Source organism: Haematobia irritans, chromosome 3 (assembly GCF_050003625.1).
Source record: "Haematobia irritans isolate KBUSLIRL chromosome 3, ASM5000362v1, whole genome shotgun sequence".
Taxonomy (NCBI): Eukaryota; Metazoa; Arthropoda; class Insecta; order Diptera; family Muscidae; genus Haematobia; species Haematobia irritans.
The window spans coordinates 192,602,465-192,624,726 of NC_134399.1; positions in this window are offsets into that span (position 1 = coordinate 192,602,465).

A 22,262-nucleotide genomic window follows, 5' to 3' on the forward strand; every position below is an offset into this window, starting at 1 on the left:
CCAGCGGGGATGAAATTTATTTTTTTTTTAATTATTTTTTACTTTTTTATTAATTTCTATTTTTTTTTAGTTTTTTATTAGTTTTCTATTTTTTTTTGTAAAATTTAATTATACAAAATTTGCACTTAAAATAGCCTGATTGCGTTCTTTCTAATACTTGTCCACAAGGACTGCATCGGAAGTAGAAAAAAATCATTGGGGGATCCCAAGATGCGCTTTGGAAGAAATGTTTGTGCACTTGTCCAAAAGGACTGCATCGGAAGTGGAAAAAAATTATTGCGGGATCCCACGATGCGCTTTAGAAGAAATGTTTGTGGACGTGTCCAAAAGGACTGCATCGGAAGTTGAAAAAACTCGATGGGGGATTCTGGGATGGGCTTTAAAAGAAATGTTTGTGGAACAACTTCCAATTTTTTTGCTGTTATATCGACTTTTTTGTTATTTCGACTCAGGGACCCACCCTGAGCATTATTGCCAAAGACACCATGTGTCTCTCTCGTCTCCTTCTGGGTGTTACAAACATATGCACTAACTTATAATACCCTGTTCCACAGTGTGGCGCAGGGTATAAAAAGTTTACATTACCCATTAAAAGTATGAAAAAAACAAGTTATAAAAAATTGAATTAAAAGAACTCCGTAGATAGTTAAAATAAAGAACATCATTGGGAGTGCATCTTCTGGAAGTGCTTTTAAAGTTGTGCCTTTGGAAGAACATCCAAATTTTTTTGCTGGGAAGTTATTGCATATGTTTGCAACACCCAGAATGAGACGACATAGACACATGGTGTCTTTGGCAATAATGCTCAGGGTGAGTCGATCTAGCCATGTCCGTCTGTCCGTCCGTCCATCTGTCTGTGAACACATTTTTGTCCAATCGCCTTCAAATTTGGCTCAAGTTCCTGTTTTGGGTCAGAATAGAACCCTATTGATTTTGGAAGAAATCTGTTCAGATTTAGATATAGCTCCCATATATATCTTTCGCCCGATACGCAGTTATATGGACCCAGAAGCCAGAATTTTACCCTGATTTCCTTGAAATTTGACACAAACATAACACTTGGTCGTATAGTCAAGTGTGAAAAATTTGATTGAAATATGTATAGCTCCCATGTATATCTTTCGCCCGATATGGACTTATATGGTCCAAGAAGCCAGAGTTTTACCTTAATTTGCTTGAAATTTTGCACCTGTAGAACAATAAGTACTATAGTCAGGTGTGCCAAATTTGATTGAAATCGGTTCAGATTGAGATATATCTCTCATATACATATTTCGCCCGATATAGACTTATATGGCCCCAGAAGCCAGAGTTTTAGCCCAAATTGGTTGAAGTTTTGTACAATTAGTAGTGTAGTTAAGTGTGCTAAATTTTATTGAAATCGGTACAAATTTAGATATATCTCCCATATATATCATTCGCCGGATTTTCCGCCATATGACCACAGAGTTCAAAGTTGTAGTCGGATTTACGTGAAATTTTGCACAGGGAGTAGAATTAAAATACTAAGTATGCATATCAAATTTGGTTGAAATCGGTTCAGACTTCTATATAAATAGCTTCCATATGTATACTTTTCCGATTTGGGCAAAAATGACCAAAATACCCACATTTTCCTTATAAAATCGCCACTGCTAAGTCGAAAACTTGTAAAAGTGATTCAAAATTTTCCTTTATTTCTAATACATATCTATCGGGCGATAAATCATAAATACACTTTTGCGAAGTTGCCTTAAAATTGGTTTAGATTAAAATGCTTCCCATATTTTTACTAACATAGTGTACCATCCCAGGGCATTAGCCGATTTAAATTTTAAGTCTATAAATTTTCCATTAAAAATATGAAAAAAGCGAGTTATAAAGAAATTAACTCAAATGAACTTTCTGTGCAGTTAAAATAAAGAACAACTTTGGGAGATCATTTTTGGAAGTTCTTTTAAAGTTGTGCCTTGAGAGCAACTTCCATTTTTTTTTGCTGGGTAGGTGTTTTTCAGTGAAGTCACTTCTGTAAACAAAATTTATAAAGAATTCGTTAGATTATTTCGCAGTAGACAGTTTGTACAATTTATCGAGCCAAATTTTAATCAAGGGAAATATTGGGAAACAAAAAATTAATTGGTAGTAAGACAGTTTATTCTAACACAAAACGTCTACTGTTTTGATTAAAGTGAGTCCATTATTGAAATACCTTCCCACCTCCCCTTGGTATGGGACCTATAAACTATCCAATTTACACTTAAAAGTCTCCATATAAATGAGCTAGCCCTAAATGGTTTCCTCTAAACCCAAATACCATTCAATTAAAAGTATCCCATTTCAATGGCGCCCCTCCTTTTACTATGACTGACATTTGTTTACTCCATCGTCTCCATTGTTAATCAATAAAAATGCCTGTGGGATGCCTCAATGAGCCTAAGGTTTAATTGAATGCCACCAATGTTTACAGTGAAATTAAATTCTATAGGAAGGCATTAAAGGTTTCCGCTATCCAGGAGAAAAACCAATAGTCTCTATGGGACGACCATTGGTTAATGTGAGGCTAGAGAATAAAGTCATTGCCCGGATACAATTATGGGGAAATTGTAGAAGGATTGAGAGTGGCACAGCAGGTAAGGGTCTGCATTGACGATTGCCACAGTTGGTAGAATTCTACCCAAAATGGTAGTATTTTTACTGTTTGGTAAATTGGTAGAATTCTTGATTTTTTTGTAGATTTTGAAAAATATTTCTCTACAGAATTTTCAACAGACTTCACAAATTTTCGACAGAAATAAAATTTTGGCAAAATGTTACTGCCAACTGCACTCATATCGCAATTAAACTTTTCTATAGAAATAAATTTTTGACAAAATTTTTAATAGAAATAAAATCTTTCAATAGAAATAAAATTTGGACAACATTTTTTATAGAAATAAATTTTTTACAAAATTTTCTATGAAAATAAAATGTAGACAAAATTTTCTATAAAAATACAATGTTGACAAAATGTTCTATAGAAATAAAATTTTCTATAGAAATAAAATTTGACAAAATTTTACATAGAAATATAATTTTGACCAAATTTCTATAGAAAAAAAAATTAACAAAATTTTCTATAGGAATAAAATTTTAACAAAATTTTCTATAGAAATCAAATTTTGACAAAATTTTCTATAGAAATAAAATTTGGACAAAATTTTCTATAGAAATAAAATGTAGACAAAATTTTCTATAAAAATAAAATTTTGACAAAATTTTCCATAGAAATAAAATTTTGACAACATTTTCTATAAACATAAAATTTTGACAAAATTTTCTATAGAAATAAAATGTTGACAAAATTTTCTACAGAAACAAAATTTTGAAAAAATTTTCTGTATAATAAAATTTTGACAAAATTTGCAATAGAAATAATATTTTGACAAAATTTTCTAAAGAAATAAAATTTTGACAAAATTTTCTATAGAAATAAAACTTTGACAAAATTTTCTAAAGAAATAAAATTTTGACAAAATTTTCTATAGAAATAAAATTTTGACAAAATTTTCTAAAGAAATAAAATTTTGACAAAATTTTCTATAGAAATAAAATTTTGACAAAATTTTCTATAGAAATAAAATGAAGACAAAATTTTCCATAAAAATAAAATTTTGACAAAATTTTCTATAGAAATAAAATTTCGACACACTTTTCTATAGAAATAAAATTTTGACCAAATTTTCTACAGAAAAAAAATTTAACAAAATTTTCTATAGAAATAAAATTTTGACAAAATTTTCTATAGAAATAAAATTTTGACAAAATTTTCTATAGAAATAAAATTTTGACAGAATTTGCAATAGAAATAAAATTTCGACAAAATTTTCTTTAGAAATAAAAGTTTGACAAAAATTTTCTATAGAAATAATCTTTTGACACAATTTTCTATAGAAATAAAATTTTGACAAAATTTTCAATAAAAACAAATTTTGACAAAAATTTTCTATAGAAATAAAATTTTGACACAATTTTCTTTAGAAATAAAATTTTGACAAAATTTTCTATAGAATAAAATTTTGACAAAATTTGGAACAGAAATAATATTTTGACAAAATTTTCTATAGAAACAAAATTTTGACAAAATTTTACGTAGAAATAAAATTTGGACACAATTTTCTATAGAACTAAAATTTTGTTGTTTTGATCTCAGCTTAACACCATTGCGTTGACTAAAATACAAGAGTAAATATCTTAACCAAGAGACGAAAATTTTGTTTGTCAAATTTATTTGGGCAAAGCCCTATAGAAATACAATTTTGACGAAATTTTCTATAGAATAAAATTTTGACAAAGTTATCTATAGAAATAAAATCCTGAAAAAATTTCCATAGAAATAAAATTTTCCATACAAATAAAATTTTCACAAAATTTTCTATAGAAATAAATTTTTAACAAAATTTTCTATAGAAATAAAATCTTAACAAAATTTTCTATAGGAATAACATTTTGACAAAATTTTCTATAGAAATAAAATTTTGACAAAATTTTCTATAGAAATAAAATTTTGACAAAATTTTCTATGGAAATAAAATTTTGACAGAATTTTCTATAGAAATAAAATTTTGACAAAATTTTCTATAGAAATAAATATTTGACAAAAATTTTCTGTAGAAATAAAATTGTGACAAAATTTTCTATAGAAATAAAATTTTCTATAGAAATAAAATTTTGACAAAATTTTCTATAGAAATACAATGTTGACAAAATTTTCTATAGAAATAAAATTTTGACAGAATTTTCTATAGAAATATAATTTTGACAAAATTTTCTATAGAAATATAATTTTGACAAAATTTTCTATAGAAATAAAAGTTTGACAAAATTTTCTATAGAAATAAATATTTGACAAAATTTTCTATAGAAATAAAATTTTGAAAAAATTTTCTATAGAAAAAAAATTGGACAAAATTTTCTATAGAAATAAAATTTTGACAAAATTTTCTATAGAAATAAAATTTTGACAAAATTTTCTATAGAAATAAAATTTTGACAAAATTTTCTATAGAAATAAGATTTTGACAAAATTTTCTATAGAAATAAAATGTTGACAAAATTTTCTATAGAAATGAATATTTGACAAAATTTCCTATAGAAATAAAATTTTGAAAATTTTTTATAGAAATAAAATTTTCACAAAATTTTTTATAGAAATAAAATTTTGACAAAATTTTCTATAGAAATAAAATTTTGACAATATTTTCTAAAGAAATAAAATTTGACAAAATTTTCTATGGAAATAAATATTTGACAAAATTTTCTATAGAAATAAAATTTTAACAAAATTTTCTATAGAAAAAAAAATTGGACAAAATTTTCTATAGAAATAAAATTTTGACAACATTTTCTATAAACATAAAATTTTGACAAAATTATCTATAGAAATAAAATTTTGACAAAATTTTCTATAGAAATAAAATTTGGACAAAATTTTCTATAGAAATAAAATGTTGACAAAATTTCCTATAGAAACAAGATTTTGTTATTTTGATCTCGGCTTAACACCATTGACTAAAATAAAATACAAGAGTATCTTAACCAACAGACGAAAATTTTGTTTGTCAAATTTTTTTGGGCAAAGCCCTATAAACTGCAAGATGGTTGGATGGACGCACGTTTCTGAATTACCACCAAGTGCACTCAAAACGATGATTTGACATTGGCAAAGGAAAGGAGAGATGTTTGTACAGAAATAAAATTTTGACAAAGTTTTCTGTAGAATAAAATTTTGACAAATTTTTCTGTAGAAATAAAATCCTGAAAAAAATTTCCATAGAAATAAAATTTTCCATACAAACAAAATTTTCTATAGAAATAAAATTTTAACAAAATTTTCTATAGAAATAAAATCTTAACAAAATTTTCTATAGGAATAAAATTCTGTCAAAATTTTAATTCTGTAGCAAGAATTAAAATTTTGACAAAATTTTCTATAGAAATAAAATTTTAACAAAATTTCCTATAGAAATAAAATTTTTACAAAGTTTTCTATAGAAATAAAATGTTGACAAAATTTTCTATAGAAATAAAATTTTGACAAAATTTTCTATAGAAATAAAGTTTTGACAGAATTTTCTATAGAAGTAAAATTTTTATAGAATTTTCTATAGAAATAAAATTTTCACAAAATTGTCTACAGAAATAAAATTTTGACAGAATTTTCTATAGAAATAAAATTTTGACAAAATTTTCTACAGAAATACAATTTTGACAAAATTTTCTATAGAAATAAAATTTTGACAACATTTTCTATGGGAATAAAATTTTGCTAAATAAAATGCTTCTGTGGTAGTTTTTGGTAAAATATTCTCCAAATTTTGGTAGATAATTTTTGGCTCGAGTGGCAACTAAATTGCACCAATTGGACTACTTTTGATAAGTATTTTAAGGTGCCAAGAACCTAAATGTATAATTTGGGTTATTTTAGATTCATAAATCACAAATAAATCCTTGTATTTACTAATTAATTAATTTTTATTTCTGTTTTTTTTTTTTGTGGTTTATATTTTTTACATAGAAAATTTATTAATTAAATAAAAACAATGAATTCACTTGAACCCACTGTGTCAATCCTAATAGCATTGTTGAATATTCAAACATTCCCCCCTTAAGACCATGCATTTCGGAAGTTCTTGGACATTTCACTCTAATTAGTGGAGATTTAAATTTCCGATCAGTGCCATTGGAATGATTTATCTAAGTTACTCAGGCAGGCAACAAGCCAAAGTCAGTCAAACCAATCACTCATTTGAGAAAATCGCCTCCGCGACTACCACCCCATGCAAAATGACAAATGTGTCTTTTGCGAGATGTCCATCAAAATGACAAATTTTTGTTAAGTGGAAATCTCTCACCACAACTTTCGTGTAGAAACAATTTCACGCAAGTAAAAATAATTTTCGCAGAATTTCCCTTAAGCTATTTTCTCCTTCCCAACTATAGATCTTACTGCTATTTTCTTTTAGCTTCAACATTTTTAGGGATTCTTGGTATGCTTCTTTTTTGATTTTTCTTATGGAAGATAGTTGAAGAGGTTTCCTTTTCTTTTGCTAGAATTTGTTAAAGTATGTATAGGAGACAGTTTGAGTTTGTTAAGCTCCTTAAAATTATAAACTTCATAACTACACTGCCAAAATTACGGGAAGTGATTTCTATAACAATATTTTATTTAAAAGAAATGAAAAATTATTAAAACTCCCTTAAATCCTTCACATATGAAAGGTTTAGACATACAAAACTTGTGTCCAATTTGATGTGTGATAAAAATAAATTGAAATTTTCAACAAAAAATTAGCTCAGACACAAATGTATGGCTATTTCGATTGGAAAAAAGGTGCAACATTCTCGAAATTGATGTCCAAATATGAAGGACACTATTTAGATATTGGATCCTGTATCCCTCACAGCATTTTGATCGTATTTATAATTACTTTTAGCTCTTACATAATAATATTGTCAGATTTGTACAAATTTTTATTCATTACCCACACTAATTGAGCGATTTCCTCTTCTTTAATAATGGGCTCAATATTAGCGGCATACCAACTCTGTAGGTGCAAAATCAACTATAGCCCGTGTTGCCAGAAGTAGGAGAAATTCCCTACATGTCGGTTTTTTTTTTTTGTAATATTTAGCGTCAATGTAGGGACTTTTCACCCAACACAATTTTTAATAATTTTTACATTTTGGTGGCTCTAGAGGAGGAAATTAGAAGCCGGTTACCACGGTTACCATTCGTGCCAAACAAATCTACCAAAAAATCAAATTTTACCACAAATCTACCAAACAAATATTACAATAGAAAATTTTGTCAAAATTTTATTCCTGTAGAAAATGTTGTCAAAATTTTATTTCTTTAGAAATTTTTTTAAAAATTTTATTCCTGTAGAAAATGTTGTCAAAATTGTATTCCAATAGAAAATGTTGTCAAAAATTTATTTCTATTTTCTACGTCATATACGTTGTATTTTCATATGTTTTAAGATAATAAAGCACATAGAACCATTTTTGTTTTGTAAATTTTGTTTTAATTTAACGAAAAATATTGTAGGGAACATTTTTTTGGGAATGTAGGGGAAAGTAGAGCACTTTTTTCGTCCTTGTAGGGTAAACCGAAAATTTTCCCTGGCAACACTATAGCTCCTAATATCAAACATTTCCGTTCAGGTTGAGACAAAGCACCAATAAACATGTACTCCTCAATGTTATCTCACAAACTTATACTAAATTTATCCCACAAATGCTTATGGTTACTAATTCAGTAGGGGAGGTTTAGGTTATTATATAGTCGGCCCCGCCCGACTTTCTACTTTACTTACTTGTTTAGAAATCTTATTAATTACAATTAATTGAAATGCGTCTATAATTTAATTCATGGAAAATAATATTTCGTTAAGATTGTACTAAATTTCATACAAATACAAATTTTGTAGGTAAATGTCATTATAATTCACTTCAAATACGCCTGCAATGATTATGCTGGTATTTCTAAGGAGTTTGTTTGTCTGGCTGGGTATTATCTCCAGCTATTATATTTTCGATAATGAATGGAAAAAAAATTTTAAAAAAAAGTATATACGGCCGTAAGTTCGACCACGCCGAAGCTTTTGTACCCTCCACCATGGATTGCGTAGTAACTTCTACTGAAGACTGTCATCCACAATCGAATTACTTGGGTTGCGGTATCACTTGCCGATGGCAAGGAATCTTAAAACTTCCTAACACCGTCTTCCAAATTGCAAGGTAGTCCATATGTGGTATATATTAAACTAAAAAAGCCGATTAAATACGTATATAATTAAGATTGACAACATTTTCTATAGAAATACAATTTTGACAAAATGTTCAATAGAATTAAAATTTTGACAACATTCTCCATAGAATTCAATTTTGACAACATTCTACATAGAATTCAATTTTGACAACATTTTCTATAGCAATAAAATTTTGCCAACATTTTCTCTAGAAATAAAATTTGACAAAATTTTCAATAGGAATAAAATCTTGACAAAATTTTCCATAAAAATAAAATTTTGACAAAATTTTCTATAGAAATAAAATTTTGACAAAACTTTCTATAGAATTAAAATTTTGGTAGATTATTTTTGGCTCCAGTAAGTTTCCGATTTCAGGCCAATCGGATAGAAAATACGTTTTCTAGACGCCCAATACCAAAATCGGGAGATTTGTCTATATGGGGGCTATACCAAAACATGGACCGATACACACCATTTTCAGCACACCTGTTTTTGGTCCTTAAATACCTCTAAGTTTCCAACTTCAGGCAAATCGGATAGAAAATCTAGACACCCAAGAAATGAAATCGGGCGATCGGTCTATATGGGGGCTATACCAAAACATGGACCGACACACACCATTTTCAGCACACCTATTTGTAGTTCTAAAATACCTCTAGATTTCTAATTTGTAGCAAATCGAATAAAAACTACGGTTTCTGGAGCCCAAGATCCCAAATCGGGGGATCGATTTATATGGGAGCTATATCAAAACGTGGACCGATATAGCCCATCTTCGAACTTGGCCGGCGTGCAGACAAAATACAACTCTGTGTCAAATATCAGGGTGATAGCGCCATTATTGAAGATAATGCGTGATTACGACAGACGGCCAGAAGACGGACATGGGTATATCGTCTTAGAATTTCTCCCTGATCAAGAATGTATATAATTTATATAGTCGGAAATCGATATTCACGTCTAGAATACATATAGATAGAGTAACGTTAGAAACATCACCCTATTACTTCAGGTAAACTTCTGCTAAGAGGTTTTACGATAAAACATAATTCCAAAATTGACGGAATGAGATTGGGGCCTATAATTGAGCCCCACATAAAACAGGATGCGCAATAAATAGGGCCCCATGAAAATTAAGCCGAAAGCGTACATGATGTAGGACCCCAAAAAAACTTAGTATATAGCAAACAACAACGTTTGTTGGGAAGTAACTTAATTTCATTCCATGATTTTCCAACATTGGACAATTTTCACTTGAAACGACCAGATATGTATGTTCTAAGACTTGTCTGAAAGTATTTAATCGGAAATAGAAAAGAAAATCCCGGAATATATTTTAAAATAAAATGTTGGTAAAGCAACCTGTTTTTTTGCTGATTTTTTTTTTTTTATGATGGAAAAGACTACCTTTGCTGGAGCCGTTTTTTCTATGAAATTTAAAAATTCTGAATACAATCCCTAATTCAAGCTCTGAGATTGTTAAGACATAATTTACTGTACTGACAGCAGATATATTTCCCTCTTGGTGGTCATTGTATCGTTGTTTTGCAATTTTCCCCTTTGACGTTAATTGCTAGAACTTCTTCTCTGCGAAGCATTCTACAACCATCAGTTGAGTGAATAGGCCTTTAAGAGGATACTTCTACAGCTCGTTACTGCTGGCTATTGTAGAGTAGACTTTAATAACAAAGCACTCGCTCTTCACATTCATCAGCGCGGAATCAAACAAATGCAAACAGTTTGTAAATCATCACCATGACAAGATGAGGACAGCAAAAATTGGAATTCGTATGTGAGAGAGTGTGTGCGTATGAATTTACAGACGGGCCCTGACACAAGTGTCACTAAACCAATCCATCAAATTAATTGCATGGCGACGACAGACATAATTTAATAGAATTTAATTTGCATCTCAATCTCGGGTAACCACTTTTGAAGAGCCCTTCCACGCGCTCATCTCATCGTAATCAGAAGTCGTCTATGTGGCATCATCATCAGCATCACCAGCAGCAGCATTAAAATCAGCAGAAGTCATTTGAAGACAGATAATGTCAATGTCATTTTGTCAATGCGTCAGTCACATGTCCACCCAACCATTCAAATTCCAACCTCCTTCCTGTACACAATGCACACATAATGAGTGATGAGTGGCTGAGATGCCGGCTGATTGTTAGGCTTGCACTATGGAGGTGAAGCAATCAGAGTTTGTCATATAAAATTTAACATATTTTCGAGAGTTTTTTTTTTTTTTTGGTTTAAATTTAAATAAAAAGCAAACGAACTGAAAGGGTTACGAAATGTAACATTTGACTTTGCATTATCGTAGTCTTTAAATAACAATGAACATTGGATTGCACATATTGTACTAGGGATTGTACTAAAGATCAGCAAGTAAGAAAAGCCTGAAATAAGGCGGGGCTGACCATACTATACCCTAGGCAAACATTTTCGATACCATCAGAAATATCTTAATTTGATTAGAGATTTATTTTCCCATGCGAAGTCATTATCTCACCAGCCAACTTCACGTTGCCATCATTTCTAAACCGCTGTCAGACAGAATTATTCCAGTGACAGGCACGTTTGCCACTAGATCCAAAAATAATCAACCAAAACTTGAAGAAAATTTTACCAAATAAAAACAAGTATATACGACCGTAAGTTCGGCCAGGCCGAATCTTATGTACCCTCCACCATGGAATGCGTAGAAACTTCTACGAAAGACTGTCATCCACAATCGAATTACATGGGTTGTGTTATCTTAAAACATCTTAACATCGTTTTCTAAATTGTGAGTTAGTCCAAACGTGGTATATATGAGACAAAAAAGGTATGTATAGGTAAGTCTACAAATAATTACGAATCGATATGGACTTTTGCACGGCACGTCGAGAGCCAGAATTTAAATATGGGGGTCGCTTATATGGAGGCTATATGCAATTATGAACTTGATATGGACCAATTTTTGTGTGATTGGGGATCGATTTATCTGAGGGCTAAACCTAACCTAACCTTGTTAGACATGGTTGTTAACGGCGATATACTAGCACATTGTACCAAATTTCCACTGACTTATACTGACACTGAATTTTGCTCTTCCAAGGGACTCCGGAGGTCACATCTGGGGATCAGTTTATATGGGGGCTATATATAATTATAGACCGATTTCGACCAATTTTTGCATGCGTGTTTGAGACCGTATATAAACATCACGTACCAAATTTCAACTGAATCAGATGAATTTTGGTCTTCCAAGAGGTTCCGGAGGTCAAATCTGGTGATCGGTTTATATGGGGGCTATGGACCGATGTAGAGCAATTTTTGCATGGTCATTAGAGACTATATACTAACACCATGTAGCAACTTTCAGCCGGATCGGATGAAATTTGCTTCTCTTAGAGGCTCCGCAAGCCAAATCGGGGGATCGGCTTATATGGGGGCTATATATAATTATTGACCGATGTGGACAAATTTTTGCACAATTGTTAGAGACCATATACTAACACCATGTTCCAAATTTCAGCCAGATCGGACGAAATTTGCTTCTCGTAAAGGATCCGCAAGCCAAATTTGGGGGTCCGTTTTTATGGGGGCTATACGTAAAAGTGGATCGATATGGCCCATTTGCAATACCATTCGACCTATATAAATATCAACTACTTGTGCCAAGTTTCAAGTCGATAGCTTGTTTCGTTCGGAAGTTAGCGTGATTTCAACAGACGGACGGACATATTCAGAACGACTCAGAATTTCACCACGACCCAGAATATATATACTTTATGGGGTCTTAGAGCAATATTTCGATGTGTTACAAACGGAATGAGGATATAAACATGATTTTGAATTGTATGACCAAATTTTTGTGGTTATTATACAACAAAATTTTCTTCGGAAGAAATATTTTATCACATTTTTACTTCTATAGAAAATTTTGTCAAAATTTTATTTTATAGAAAATTTTGTCAAATTTTTATTTCTATAGAGAATTTTGTCAAAATTTTATTTCTATAGAAAATCTTTTCAAAATTTTATTTCTATAGAAAATTTTGTCAAAATTTTATTTCTTTAGAAAATTTTGTCAAAATTTTATGTCTTTAGAAAATTTTGTCAAAATTTTATTTCTATAGAAAATGTTGTCAAAATTTTATTTCAATAGAAAATTTTGTCAACATTTTATTTCTTTAGAAATTTTTGTCAAAATTGTATTTCTATAGAAATTTTTGTCAAAGTTTTATTTTTGTAGAAAATTTTGTCAAAATTGTATTTCTATAGAAATGTTTGCCAAAATTTTGTTTTTGTAGAAAATTTTGTCAAAATTGTATTTCCATAGAAATTTTTGTCAAAATTTTATTTCTATAGAAAATTTGTCAAAATTTTATTTTTGTAGAAAATTTTGTCAATATTGTATTTCTATAGAAATTTTTGTCAAAATTTTATTTCTATGGAAAATTTTGTCAAAATTTTTATTTCTATAGAATATTTTGTCAACATTTTATTTCTATAGAAAATTTTGTCAACATTTTATTTCTATAGAAATTTTTTTTAAAATTTGATTACTATAGAAATTTTTATCAAAATTTGATTTCTACAGAAAATTTTATCAAAATTTTATTTCTTAGAACATTTTGTCAAAATTTTATTTCTATAAAATATTTTGTCAGAATTTTATTTCTATAGAACATTTTGTCAAAATTTTATTCCTATAAAAAGTTTTGTCAAAAATGTATTTCTGTGGATAATTTTGTCAAATTTTTATTTCTGTAGAAAATTCTGTCAAAATTTTATTTCTATCGAAAGTTTTGTCAAAGTTTTATTTCTGTTGAAAATTTTGTCAAAATTTTCTTTGTATAGAGAAGTTTTCAAAATTTTGTTGCCATAGAAAATTTTGTCAAAATTTTATTTCTATAGAAATTTTTGTCAAAATTGTATTTCTATAGAAAATTTTGTAAAAATTTTATTTCTGTAGAAAAATTTGTCAAAATTTTCTTTGTATAGAGAAGTTTTCAAAATTTTATTGCTATAGAAAATTTTGTAAAAATTTTATTTCTGTAGAACATTTTGTCAAAATTTTCTTTGCATAGAGAAGTTTTCAAACTTTTATTACTATAGAAAATTTTGTCAAAATTTTATTTCTATAGAAAATTTTGTCAAAATTTTATTTCTATAGAAATTTTTGTCAAAATTGTATTTCTATAGAAAATTTTTTAAAAATTGTATTTCTGTAGAACATTTTGTCAAAATTTTCTTTGTATAGAGAAGTTTTTAAAATTTTATTTCTATAGAAATTTTTGTCAAAATTTTATTTCTATAGAAGATTTTATTTATATAGAAAATTTTGTCAAAATTTTATAAAAAATTTAGTTCTATAGAAAATCTTGTCAAAATTTTATTTCTATACAAAATTTTGTCAAAATTTTATTTATATTGAAAATTTTGTCAACATTTTATTTCTATTGAAAATTTTATAAAAAATTTATTTCTATAGAAATATTGTCTAAATTTTATTTCTATAGAAAATGTTGTCAAAATTTTATTTCTATACAAAATTTTGTCAAAATTTTATTTATATTGAAAATTTTGTCAACATTTTATTTCTCTTGAAAATTTTATAAAAAATTTATTTCTATAGAAATATTGTCTAAATTTTATTTCTATAGAAAATGTTGTCAAAATTTTATTTCTATTGAAAATTTTGTAAAAAATTTATTTCTATAGAAAATTTTGTCAAAATTTTATTTCTATAGAAAATTTTGTCAAATATTTATTTCTATTGAAATTTTTATAAAACATTTATTTCTATCGAAAATTTTGTCAAAATTTTATTTCTATAGAAGATGTTGTCAAAATTTTATTTCTATAGAAAATTTTGTCAAAATTTTATTTCTATAGAAATTTTTTTCAAAATTTTATTTCTATAGAAACCTTGGACATCTTTAGAGAATATATACCGCTTCGCTTCAGTGAGTTCCCGTTCCCCTCCCATATTCATGTTGCCCAGAAGAAAACACGTGTCCTGGCAGCCCGTTATTTTACTGGGACCAGATCACCTCCCCGTAATTCTCATTAGTGACTGACCCTGCGATTTAATAACCTCTGAACGCCGGACGCCAACTGGGACGGCTTCAGAGAATGTATAGATCTCAGTTTGAGAGCTCGCTCTCCCTCCCATTTTCATGTTTCCATCATCAAAGAAAAAGCCGCTCGCTTCATATACGATGGAGGAATGTCTCAGGTGAGGCTCAACTTCCCACAGAACCTGCAGAACTCGCAGACGAACATAATGTCGTGCTAACACTGCTGCTAGAAACAGGGAATTGAATCTGAAGACTAGTAGGATAATCAACTAGCACAAGTGGAACATGGTTAGAGCACCTGAAGCTTTGTAACCGAGGACAGGAACAGGTAAGTTGTGGTCATTAGTGAGAGTCCTCTCGAACCACGCTACAGAACATGATGGGATCTGAGTTACATTTGGTGATTTAAGTGTGATTGATGCGAAGAGATGCGCTAGATTTTTCAACCGATGGTTTGTCGAGCATCTCGAGGGAGATTGAGCGAAAAGAGAGCCATTCTTGCCATTCGTGGAGTATCGCTGGCTCGGAGCAGAGATACACCACAGCTAAAATTACCAATGCGATCATCAGCGCCAACCTATCCCCAGTGCTGTGCACCGACAGAAGTTATAAGCTAATGCTGAAGCAACTGGGAGTTGAGTACTTGACCATACTTTTCAATTTGTCGTGGAATCACCCATCATACCCGATATCTGGAAAATTGGTAGGGTGATATAACGACTGAAGCCAGGCATCGACTTGAGCAACGGTGATTCGTTCTGACCGATCTGCCTGACTCGGAGCAGCGATACACCACAGCTAAAGTTACCAATGCCATCAACAGCGCAAACCTATCCCAGGCGCTGTACACCGACAGAAGTTCAAAGCTAATTTGAAGCAACTGGGAGTTGAGTACTGGACACTACATTTCAATTTGTCCTGGAATCACTCATTATACCCGATATCTGAAAAATAGGTAGGGTGATATCACTACTGAGGCCTGGCATCGACTTGAACAAGGGTGATTCGTTCAGACCGATCTGCCTTCTTTCGCCAATAGCCACGACACTTGAGGTACTACTCTTGTGGAAAAATTTCCAGCTGCCAACCATTAGGATGGATTCCGTAAAGTGCATAGGACAACAACAGCTTTGCATGTCATTTCGGTATACATAAACAGGGGATTCAACCAGCCCAAGTCGTATCACAGGACTGTCCTTGTGGTGGTTGACCTATTCAAGGCATTCAATACCATGCCAGACTCTTTGAGGACATCGGGAGTATGTCCCTACCGGCAACAACCAAGCCTGGGGTAACTAATTATCTCATCGGGCTCCAGTCGTATGTTGATTTAAGGGATAAAAAGTCGAGATGCAGTAGTGTGAAATATGGAGTTTCCCAAAGTGGGGTGATACTGTTGCTTCTCTATTCCACCCTCTTCCGATGGCGTCAACAATGTATAATCTGCGATGACTGTACAATTCTACGCCCACCTTGCTCAGTTATTTGACTGCAGGGAATTTAAGGATATCCGCCACCCAATCTATTGTCGCACTATTCACTACGTGGTCGGCAGAGGTAGGCAGGCAATTGAATGTCATAGCTGGCGTTGAGATTCAGATAACAAATTATACCAAGATTCTACGCGCCTTTTAAAGTCGTCTGCTTTTGCCACTGCAATTCGTGATAAACTCCGCGGTAGAAACAAGGTCCTCACGTCGTTTGCCGGCAGCACTTGGGAAAGCGGACAAAGAAGCCTTGTTGTCTACATGTAAGGCAATTGGCCGGTCAGTGTGGACATCTCAAACAAGCGACACCCAGTGAAATAATATACAGACGCTGCACTTAGAACTAGCGACAGGATGTTTCCGTAGCACACCAATGAATCATCTTAGGCGGGGACCGAAATTATTCCCGTGCGTAGACATAATTATATGTTGATAAAGCAGTATCTCCCAGGTTGTTATCGCAAAAAAAAAAAACACCACCCGCGAAGAAAGACAGTCTCTAGATCTGGCAGAATACCACTACAGGACACTTTAGTGGAAGCGGTGAGAAGCTAGGACAAGTTTAATCATGTCCTCGGAGCTCGACCCCTGTCCGCAACAATGGACGAAAAGGACCTCCCGTAGCAGTCATGGTTAGTCTAGGCCCAAGTTAGCTTGAACTTGAACTTTCCTTAGGCACACTGTTGTATAAGTGTTGCAAGATATAATATACAGCAATCCCTCGATTTACGTCGCCTCGGTTTACGTCGTTTCGATTAACGTCGTCACATTCCGGAACCACTCACGACGTAAATCGAGGGATTATTGTATTCGTCCCCGTGCGTCCTTAAATTTTCCTTGCCTAATTTTTTATGGAATAATTTTCGTTACACCCCATGACAATGTATCAACGCAATGCCCAGCAATGGCCGTGTGCTGCTTCTCATACGCGTGAGTGTTTGCTCATCCCTTTAGCGAAGCCGCGTTGTCGTTAATGAACAATTATGCGCATATTTATGTTGATTGTTTATTAAAGCATAATTTATGATTTTTATACTTCATTGGCCATATGTCATGACAGTGATGAGAGTTCATGGCATCCTTGAAGAGGTCATATCAATGCAATTCAAGTACTGTAGGAGGTAGCTGATGATTGCCGAGTTCTTTGTGAATGCATAAATGAAGTGTATGCATACATTTGTTTGTATGTGGATGCGTCCATGTGTGTTTTTCTGTAGAATCTATAAATGTGGGATATAGAAACACGTATATACGACGAAAAGTTCGGCAGGGCCGAATCTTAAATACCCACCACCATGTTACATCTACGAGACTTGAAAACATCTCCTCGTAATGGATGAGCATATAAAGTAAATACTACACAGAAAAAAAATGAAGCAGAATTAAAATCAGTTACTGGCATAATTGAATGAAAAAATTATATCAAGTACGATTTTTAGTAAGTCAAATACATGGAATGGAAAACTGGAAACAATATCCAAATTCCCCGATAATTGAATTTACAACACATCAATTACTATGTTCAATTGGACCAGGTGTAAAAGTTATTGATTTAATTATAATGCGTAATTGCCAGACAAAATACAAACAATAAAATATCATTTATTGTTATTATTAGGAAACTTTCTAAGTATATGGTCGCGCAAATAAAAATTGCTATCGGTATCGCGATTCCAAATGTTTAAATATTAATAACGCATCATATTTTATTTTTATCGTAGGTATATTATTTATTTTTATCGTAGGTATCTTTTATCTAAATCCGAGTTTTTTTTTTTGACAAGCGAACTTTTGTGGAAACTACTCTGAAAGAATTCTCTTCCTAAAAATTAACAGTTTCGTTGTGAGTGTATCGTGTGTGAAGAACTCTCTCTCTCTCTCAAGCACATTCACGAAATAATCATGTATGTTTTCGCAAATACGATTAAAGATTCACAATAATTTTTCGTGACTTCGACTATTTGTCGGGATCACGACGAATCACGAATGTTTCACAGCACGAACTTTTTAGAATGGCAGTATAGTCTGTGCTGTTGAAGTATCAAGACACGTCACGGACGTTTTGTTTCCATACCTTTTTGGATTTCGCTTACGAAGAAACAAAATCATTAACAACAACAACTTCTACTCAACAAATAACTGGATCCACTTGGTTCTACATACTGAGCGAGAGATCCAGTTGGTAAAACCAAATTCTCTCTTTCGAACATGAGTTCGAAAGCGAGAAAGAGAATGAGAGTTAGAGATGATGGGCCATCAACGTCCAGTAAGTTATCGAAATCTAATTATTATCAACCTCTACAAACTATTGTTGACGATGATAAGGAAGAAGAAGAAACTGTTATGGGTGACTCCTCACCTGCTACTAAGAAGCACATACCACCTATAACTATATTAAAGCAAACTACTGATAACATCCATAAAATGTGTAAAATGGCTAAGATCATAAAATATTCTATTCGTAAAATATCTATTGGTCACAAACTGTTTTGCGAATTTCAATATGATTATGACTTGATGACAAAGCATCTGAAAGACAACAATATTGAGTACTTCTCATATTTGTCAAAGAGCAACAGGCCATACAAAGTTGTTCTATCAGGCCTAGACAAAATGGAAGCTAGTAAAGTTAAAGCTGACCTGATAAAAGCAGGTCTGATGGTTATAGATGTTAAGCCAGTATTTAGAAAGACTGAATTTAATGCTGAAATTATTTTGTATATAGTCTATCTCAAAAAGGGTTCTATTACTATTAAAGAACTCAGAGAAAAATATCATAGTATCGACTACATTAAAGTAAAGTGGAACTATCAAGTCAAATATAGAAACAAAATAACCCAATGCTACAATTGCCAAATGTATGGTCATGGATCGGAAAACTGTAATGTTAACACATTCTGTGCAAGATGTGCCGGACCCCATAAAACAATATCTTGCGACTCTTCTACTACCAGATGTGCCAATTGTAATGGGCAACATCCATCAAATTCTCCTGATTGCCCAAGTAGGATTAGATATATGAATCTTAAGAAGCGGAATTCATCACCGAAACCTCAATTTAAAGGTTATGCTCTGGACCAGCGGCCTACATACACACCACAAGCCACTGACTCAACAAACTATGCCAATGTTTTGAAATCAAATTATGATATCTCATGTGTTGATAATGACTTGTTTTCATTGGAAGAACTTAGATCATTAACCGTAGAGTTAATTAATAACTTAAAAAATTGTAAAACTAAATCAGATCAATTTCAAGTAATCACAAGCTTAGCTTTCAAATTTTTGTCATGAATCAAAGCTTAAAAATAATGATTTGGAACTCTAGAGGAATCCAAAATAAAATGTATGAATTATTCGATTATTTACTGGAACAAAATATAGACGTAGCTTTAATCAATGAGACGTGGTTGAAAGGAGAGATTATAATGAAACATCCATTATTTTGCTGCTATCGGTGCGACAGGGAACATAGGAGAGGTGGTGGAGTAGCTGTTGTGGTACGTAGGAATATTTCCCACGATCTGCTTCCTATAATGAATACTTCTTTAATAGAAAATATAGGTATCAAAATAACTCTAAGTGATGACTCGACCCTTTGCTTGTATAGTTGCTATTTCCCGGGGGGATCGTCCGGTCCTTCGGACTTGAAAAAGAGTCAATTCAAATCGGATCTAATGAAATTTTCTAGAATCAGGGACAGATTCATACTAGGTGGAGACTTTAACTCCAGAAGCCGTGAATGGGGCTGTGTACGATCAAACTGTTGGGGCTATATCCTCAACGAACTGTTGTTGACCAATACTTTTGGACTCGTATACCCTCCCGAGCCCACCTATATACCTAGTTGCAATAATTCAACCCCTTCCGTTATTGATTTCTTCATTACAAATGTTCCTGAGAAGCTTAGTGCGGCGTTAAATTTAAACGCACTCAGCTCCGATCATTTACCAGTCTGGACCAACTATGACACGGTCCACAAGCCATCCAATTCACTCAGATTCAATTATAAATTGGCGGATTGGAGAAAGTTTAGGAGACATATTAACCACAATATTTCCAGTCTTATGGATGTTCCAATTAACCAGGTATCTGATGTTGATAGTTTGATCGACCAAACTAATGTTCTTTTATCAAATGCCATCGAGGAATCTGTTCCAAAGACTGTTCCTTGCGTCAATTATGTTAAGCGGCTTCCTAGACATATTTTGAACTTGATTTCTATGCGAAATACCTCCAGGCGCAACTGGATTAGATATAGGATGCCCTTTTACCGCTCAGAGACAATTTTTTTTGAACAAATTGATTGCTGAGTCGACATTTCGGTTTAGGAACTCGAATTGGAACAATATGCTCTCTAGTTTAGACACTGCTTCTTCAAAGTTTTGGAATATATCGAAAATTATTAAAAGGAAGACGGGCACAGTCCCCTCTATGAAGCAAAATGGTTGCGTTTTTACAACTAACCTAGAAAAAGCCGAATTATTGGCCCAGAAATTCCATTCTAATCACTGTTTTTCCGAAAACCTCAGTGATTCTGCAACCAGAAATATGGTTTCGGAGACTATCAGAAATATTGATAGCCAAGTTAATCCCGTCGGCTCATTTGCGGTCACTGCCACACAACTTAAGAATATTATAAGAAATCTCAAAATAAAAAAGAGCTCTGGGCCAGATGGAATAACGAATCGATGTTTAAAGAGCCTTCCCCCAAGCGGCCTTAGGTTAATTACGAACATTTTCAATTCTTGCATTAGACTTTGTTATTTCCCTAAAATTTGGAAACACGCCAAAGTTATCCCTATACCGAAACCGGGAAAGGACGCGTCTTGCCCAGGTTCGTACAGACCAATTAGCCTCCTTAGTTCTATGAGCAAACTTCTTGAAAAAATTATTAAGGATAAAATCGCAGACCACATAGAACGCAACAAAATTCTGCCAACACAACAATTCGGTTTCAGACCTGAACACAATACCATTTTGCCCCTTGTCCGCATTAGGAACATTATTTCAACTAAACTAAATGAAGGGAGTTCAACGGCTATGGTCCTACTGGACATAAAATCTGCATTTGACTCGGTGTGGCACGACGCCTTAATTCATAAACTGACTAGGATCGGTCTAGATGTTCCGACAGTTAAATTGATAAGAAGCTTCCTTGAAAACAGAACATTTCAGGTTCATATCGGAAATGCAATGTCTTCTGTACACACATCTCCAGCAGGATGTCCTCAAGGCTCTTGTTTGTCACCGTTACTATACAATATTTACACCTACGACTTCCCCGAACTTGATGGGTGTAAATCCTCCATCTTCGCAGACGATACCGCGATTTTATGTTCGGGTGTTTTTGCTTCTGACATTATGAGTGACATACAGGTGGCACTAAGAGAAGTGTCCAACTATTTTAAGAGATGGAAGATAGTGGTGAATACATCGAAGACCCAAGCCATATTCTTTTCAAGGAGAAGAAGGAGCTGTTATATCCCATCCTCGAATATCATAATTGATAACTTCGATATTCCATGGGACGATAAGGTGAAATATTTGGGAGTGGTCCTAGACAGAAAGATTACATTCGGCGACCACATCAGCTACACCATAGACAAAATTAACAAAACTATAAGAATTTTATATCCTTTTATAAACAGAAAATCAAAGCTGTCTATTCACAACAAATTAATAATTCTTAGAGTGATCTTCCACGCTATTTTGTACTACGGAGCTCCTGTCTGGCACAAAGCGGCAGATTGTCATTTACGAAAATTGCAAGTTATTCAAAATAAAATTGTGAAAATGATGTGTAATCTGCCTTTCGACTACTCTACCTCTCAATTACATTTGAATTACAATCTCTCTTTTGTTAAAGACAAAATAAAAAATATCACTGATAATTTCTATGCTAGATGCTCACAATCTTCGTATGCACA